We start from the raw sequence: 6,674 nt of genomic DNA, 5'->3' as shown, positions 1-6,674 counted from the left end.
TCCTTAGGATAGAGTCCCCAGGGGGATTGCAGTGTCAAAGGCCAAGAACATAATTATGGCTCTTAATGCAAATTACCAAATTGCTTTCCCAAAGGATCAGACCTATTTGCATTGCAGTTGTGAGAGTGCAAGCTTGTCATTGGTGGATGGAGTTTTTTAGTTGCTATTTTTCTTTCCATGTTTTTACTTGAGTCTTAAACTTTATTGTTTCAATGATTACGTATATACTCAAAATAGTGGGAAGGTGACAGGAAAATAAAAATTACCAATGAGGAACGAAGCAACTGGCCACAATTTAATATCCCTTTCAGATGTATTTGTGTCCATGAGGAACTGCTAGCAGGCTGGTGTTTCAGTCATTTTCAGATCCATTTTTTCCATAATGAGATGACAGGTAGAAATATGGCCAACCCGGCAGGAGCCCCAGTGGGAAGGTTAGATGGAGAGTGGGAGGGACATCAGCCAGTGTTGAGGGACCTGGTGAGTGGCACATGTAACCAGGACACAAGAAGGCAGAATCACAGTTTAAGGATGAAGTAAAAATCATCATTGGCATCAAAGTTCCCTCCATTGTGTAATTAACCTGGTAGTGCCTCCCTCATACGGAAACTCATTTGTAGTCATACTAGTTAGAATCAAGAAGCAGTGCTGGCAACAAAGAAGGAAGGTCCAGACCAGCTGCCCCTAGGAACAATGCAGAGACAGAATGATAACAACTCTTATTCAGAGCTCCTTCCTTGTGTTCAGTATTGTATGAAATGCTTCCCCCAGCTTATCTCTAATCATCATAACAACCCTATGAGGTGGGGACAATTAAGCTGATTTTACTGATGAGGAATCTGAGGCTCAGAGAGGTTGAGTTGGCAGGCAGCATGAAGAGGTAGTTAATAGCATGAGTTCTAGAGTAAGAGTATCTAGGTCAGAATCCTGGCTTCCCCATTTACTAGTTATGTGATCTTAGACGCATTACTTAACTTCTTTGCCCTTCAGTTTCTTCTACTTGTAGAAGAAGATAATAATAGAAGAACCTACCTTGTTTGCAAGGATTGAAGTAAACGATATATGCAAACTGCTTTGAACAGTGATTGGCACATAGTAAGCACCCCAAAAGTCTGAACTGTGATCATTATTATTACCCAAGATTACCCATATTATTACCCAGTAAAGAGGAGAGCTTGGATTCTGGCCCAGATTTGCTGGCCTCCAAATGGCATCCTCTCTTCAGTAAATCAAAGAGCCCACTTAGAACTAGTGTATGTTGTTAGCAAACCCTGTTTAGCCACCCAAATTATTTGCTTGTACTCTGATTCTCCTAGAAGCCACATGAGGTGGCAATGCAGGGATTTGAGTCATCTCCTAGCTCTTGTGGAACAACACCTCTTCCCCAAGGGAAAAGACCACTTCTTCCTTCTCTGTATCTATGAGGCTTGGACTAGTGGCTCATTAGGAAATGGTAATTTCCCACTAAGAGAGCCAAGGTCCTAGGTTTTATGTACAAATACAACTCTGCCAGGGCTAAAACAAGCCTCCATTCTGTTCTGTTGTCTTTTTTTGAAAACCCAGAAGTTGTATTCAGGCTCAATTTTAAATCCTTAACCCAAGGGCCTTGCCTCAGGCCAAGTATAATGGTTAAAGTGAAATTTAAGTAGAGAGGAGCTTCTGTGAATAGCTAATCATAAGAGTTAACACTTATTAAGGACTTTAAAATGTTCTAGGTACTATTCTCAGTTCTTTACCATTTCTGTATTTAATCCTCACAACAACCCTGTATGGTAGATACTATTCTCACTCGACAGAAGAAGAAACTAGACACAGTGGTTAAGTAAACTGGCAGAAGGTCACTTAACTAGTAAATACAAGTGCTAAGATTTTAATCTAGGGCCCTAGAGCCCACACCTACAATCATTATACACTACTGACTCTCATTAATGGTAAAGGGCTAATTAATAGGCAGAGGCTAATCTTAGTCTCTAGCATAGTGCCTGACACAGAGAAGGCATTTATTACATAATTTTGAATGAACCATTCATTATTTATATCTACTTACCATGCAACCTAGTAATAATTGTGCAATTAATTAGATAATCATGTTATTAATTTGTCTAATTAACAAATTAAACTATGTGCCTGGATTAGCCTTCAGTATGGCTCCATGTAATTTAATCATCCATTCAAAATGCACAGCAAAGTCATTCATCCTTCACTGGTTGAGAATACCTACTAGAAGGCAAGCCCCCATATTGTCTCCCGGGATACAGAGATAAATAGACATAGGAACTCACAGTCTAGTGCAGGAGACAGACATATATGCAAATACAAATGATACCATCTGATCAGAAGCATTGAAATGGAGAGGAACATGGGAGGACAGAAGAGGAAAACTAAGTGTGAACATATAGTGCTTTTGCTGTCCAACATGTCTTCTTCTGGTAACATATCTCATCTCACTTAGATGGGTATATCACCCAACTCTGGTGTGATGATTAATTTTAAATGTCAGTTTGACTGGGCTGAGGGATGCCCAGATAGCTGTTAAAACATTATTTCTGGATATGTCTGTGACTGTGTCTCTGGAAGACATTATTATTTGAATCAGTAGACTGAATAAAGATCACCTTCACCAATGCCAGTGGACATCATCCAATCTGTTGAGGGCCTGAATGGAACAAAAAGGCAGAGGAAGAGCAAATTTGCTGTTTGCTTGATCTGGAGTATTCTGTCCTTGGATACTGGCACTCCTGGTTCTTAGACCATCAAAGTCAGACTGAATCATACCGCCAGCTTTCCTGGTTCTCCAGCTTGCAGGTGGCAGATCAGGGAACTTCTCAGCCTCCCTAATTGCATGATTCCTATAGTAAACAAACAAACAAATGAACAAACAATTGGTTCTGTTTCTCTGGAGAGCCCTGACTAATACATCTGGTCATTGTTATTAGTTTGGGGATAGACTCAATTCAGAAACTTTTGCTGGGACTATTGAGAAAGTGGGTCTGTGTTTCTACTGGGGTTGCTGAGTGGTAAGATGCAAATCTCTAGCTCTTCGTGGCTATCTTGGCCACCATGCAGAGAGAGCCTGCTTGAGAAGTGAATCAACATAGAAGAGGTCAGATGCAGATAACATCATTTGAGCACCTGGATCTAGCTATGCCTAAAATTACCTCTGTGTTTTCTATTAGTATCAATAACCCCTTTCTTTTGGCTAAAGCTTATTTGTGCTGTATTTCTGTCACTTTCAAGCAAAAGAGTCGTGATTTATACAAACGTCTATCTAGACTCTGTGTGTGTGTGCACAGGCCAGCGTATGCACACATATACACTGGTGTGTTGGTTAGTTAGGGAAGGCTTCCTGGAAGAAGTATGGCCTGAGCTAAATCTTATGTTGGTAGGAGTTACCTAAAGCAAAGGGAAATGTATTCAAGGCAGAGAGACAGCATGAGGTGGGGTGGGAGTAAACAGTTTGGTGTGGTCGGAGGGTAAAGTGAGAGTCAGAGGACGAAGAGACAAAGCTAGAGAGCAAGGCAGGGGCCAATTTTTGGAGCATTTGGAATGTCGTGTTAAGGAGATGGCAACTTGTATTTCTTATATGCCTTTTCTACAGCCTAGCCAAATTTTTGCATTGCTTCTCTTTGTAATTTTTCTCCAGTAACATGTACCAACAAATAGTATGAAAGTAGAAAGCTCTCCAGGCTTGGAGTTTGGTCAATCTCAGGATCCACTGTGGATTCTGAATCACTAGAGGAGCCTCTTTGTGATGTCCTATTTGTTGGCTGCTCTAGGGGAGGCAATCTTTATCTTCCATTCCGTGATTAAGAGATATATCAAGACACCAACCAGAATGTTCCTTCCATATGACAAAAAATGCCTTTGGTCTTCCAGGCTCAGCGTCACGTGTTCAGTGATGACTGAGCATCAACCATGTCCATGCCCTGTGCTAGACTTTGGGGAGCATATTGAAGAATCAGACATGGTTCCTGCCCTCAAAGAATATCCAGCCCAAGGGAGGAAACAATTACAATAAAATATGATCAGGGCCACAGTAGAGTAATATAAAGGGGGCAGTGGGTATATCAAGAAAGAATACCTTACAGGTATCAAGGAAGATTTCTTCTACCAGTGTGATCTTTGAACTGACTTGAAGAAGGAGTAGGGGTTTGCCAGATGGACAAGGATAAAGTGGAGGGTATTCTAGGCAGGAAGAAAAGTTTGTGAAAAGGCCTAGAGGTACAAGAGAAGAGATTGTGCTTAGGGTGACTGCCCCTAATTTGGTACATCTGGAGATCCAAGTGTGTGTTGTAGGGGGAGGTTGGAAGAGGGTTATGGGTGGGAGGGGGAATAGTACTATGTAAGCAGGAGCCACAAAATAAGGATCTTAGTCAAGGGACTTAGATTTCATTCAGTAAACAATGGGGAACCACTGAAAAAAAATTGAACAGAGGAGTGACATACAGTTTGTGTTTTAGAAAGAGCATCCTGGCTACAAAGCACTGCAAAGTGGAGAATGGATTTGTGCCATCAGGAAGCCCAGTTCCAATGGTCCAGGTGTGAGATGATGATGAAGTGGTGGTGGGCAGGGAGAGAAATGGATGGATTTGAGAACTATTTTAGGACTGTAAATGACAGACCTTGGTGGCTGAGTGGATGTCAGCAGTTGGGAAGAAAAAGGGAGAAGTTAAGTATGATATCCAGATTTCTGAAGTTTAATCTGAAATTAAAACACTGAAAGAAAGAAAAAAGAAATAAAATGAATAATAATAATAAAAACACTGAAAGAAAAAACACTGAAAGTGCCCTAGATATTAAAATATCAAGTAATAGTCAGGTGCCTGACAGTTATTCCAGAATTTAGGAACCTCTTTCTTTAGCAATCTGAGCTGCCAGACTCTCAGAGAAAGGAGCCAGGCATTCCCAAATTTGAACATGAGGCCTTATGTGTGGCTTTGTTCATGTATCTATATGGGTGAAGGGGTGGATGTATACACATCTAGGCACACGTACACATGCCTGGGACCACCTCCCCAAAGAAAATATTTGGAGGAAATCATATTTTTCTGAAGTCCATCTGACACTCCTGGACAAAAGCAACAGTTTATTCTTTCCTCTTTGGGCTAGGTCATTCTAGATTCAAGCCAAAGCAAAACAGTTTCCTCTTTAGCCAGTATTTCATAGATAGGGTTCATTTCTACTTACTCTAGAGTAAAAGTAAACTATCAAAGAGAAAAAGGATATCTATATCTATATTTTGACTGTCATCTGTGTACTTCTCCAGAGCTTCATCAAAACCATAGTGGGGACTTTATTTTGCTCAAATGCTCAGTGCATTGGTGTACCTTCTCTGCCACTTCTCTGCAGGGAAAAATGATGGAAACTTTCTGAAAGTAAAAGGGCTGGATTTTGTGTGTGTATGAACGTGTGATTTTTTTCTTTCCATGGCTGAAGTAATTGAGGTAAGAGTTTAATATGCACCAAAATTTTATTTTATTAATGACTAAGGAGTAATGAATGACCCACAGAAAACAGAATTTGAGAAGTAGAATGGACTGGCTAACACACAGCTCAAAGAAAGGGGTGGCCCCTGTCCAAGCTGGGTACCATAAGAGGCCATCGTCAAGCCCACATTTTGGATCTCAGCAATTCATCTGATTTTCACATCCTTGATATGGAGTCAGTCCCTGGCTGAAACTCCTGTAGAGCAATGGTAAACATTCATCACAGCCCAGCTGAACCTGTACCAGATGACTTATTTCCCCAAGGGCAAATTGAAGGTTTCCAGTTGGGCTGACATTAGTGTGAGCTTAGCACACAAGCAAACCAACTCCTGCTCCAACAAGCCTTCCTGGAGAACACCAACCACAACAGATGGCAGCCTCTTGCACATACACACACACACACACACACACACACACACAAACACACAAGCTGTCTAGATTTGTCTACTAAGGAAGGAAGAAGTTCTAAATCTATAGTCTCAAACATAATACCAAACCAAGATCCTGAGATTCCATGAGACAATTGGTGTTTTTCTGAGTGGATAAAAGCATTTGACCCAAATGGCAATAGAAGGAAGGATTCTTTATAAAGTTACCTAAGGAGAAAATGAAACTCCATATTTCTTCAGCAGCATGTACTTATGATTTATTTAACAAAAGTACTGTCCCAGATACAGTATTTTGTATGCTAATGTTATACTAGCTTTAATTCAAAAGAAACAGGCCTCTATCATAACGTCTTTCCCTAGCCCCAGGCAAAATTCCCCAGGAATGAGACTCTTTAGTAGGTTAGTCTACTTAGATTTGTCCTTTGTTGCAACCCTCACCTCCCAACTCCCCCCAACAACACACACGCCTTTAGGTGTATACTAGGTGGGAGGGAGGAGCTTGCTATTATTTTCTTGTAATCTGTATATGAAAAATACCTGCCACACTAGACTTTTTTTCCCTCTCCACTGATAATTATCATTGCCCCAGATCTCTCCTCTGTGAGAAACATTCAGAAGAGCCAGGGTAATTGTTGGGCAGGGTGGGGATAAATGGAGAAACAAGGGCCTTAGAAATCCAAGTAGAATAGTCCAATAGATCCAATTGATGAGATTAAAAATGAACACTTGGGCTTCCCTGGTGGCGCAGTGGTTGAGAGTCCGCCTGCCGATGCAGGGGACACGGGTTCGTGCCCCGGTC

The sequence above is a fragment of the Neophocaena asiaeorientalis genome, unplaced genomic scaffold (genome assembly GCF_003031525.2).
Source record: "Neophocaena asiaeorientalis asiaeorientalis breed wild unplaced genomic scaffold, Neophocaena_asiaeorientalis_V1.1 scaffold675, whole genome shotgun sequence".
NCBI classification, from domain to species: domain Eukaryota; kingdom Metazoa; phylum Chordata; class Mammalia; order Artiodactyla; family Phocoenidae; genus Neophocaena; species Neophocaena asiaeorientalis.
This window is presented reverse-complemented; position numbering follows the sequence as displayed.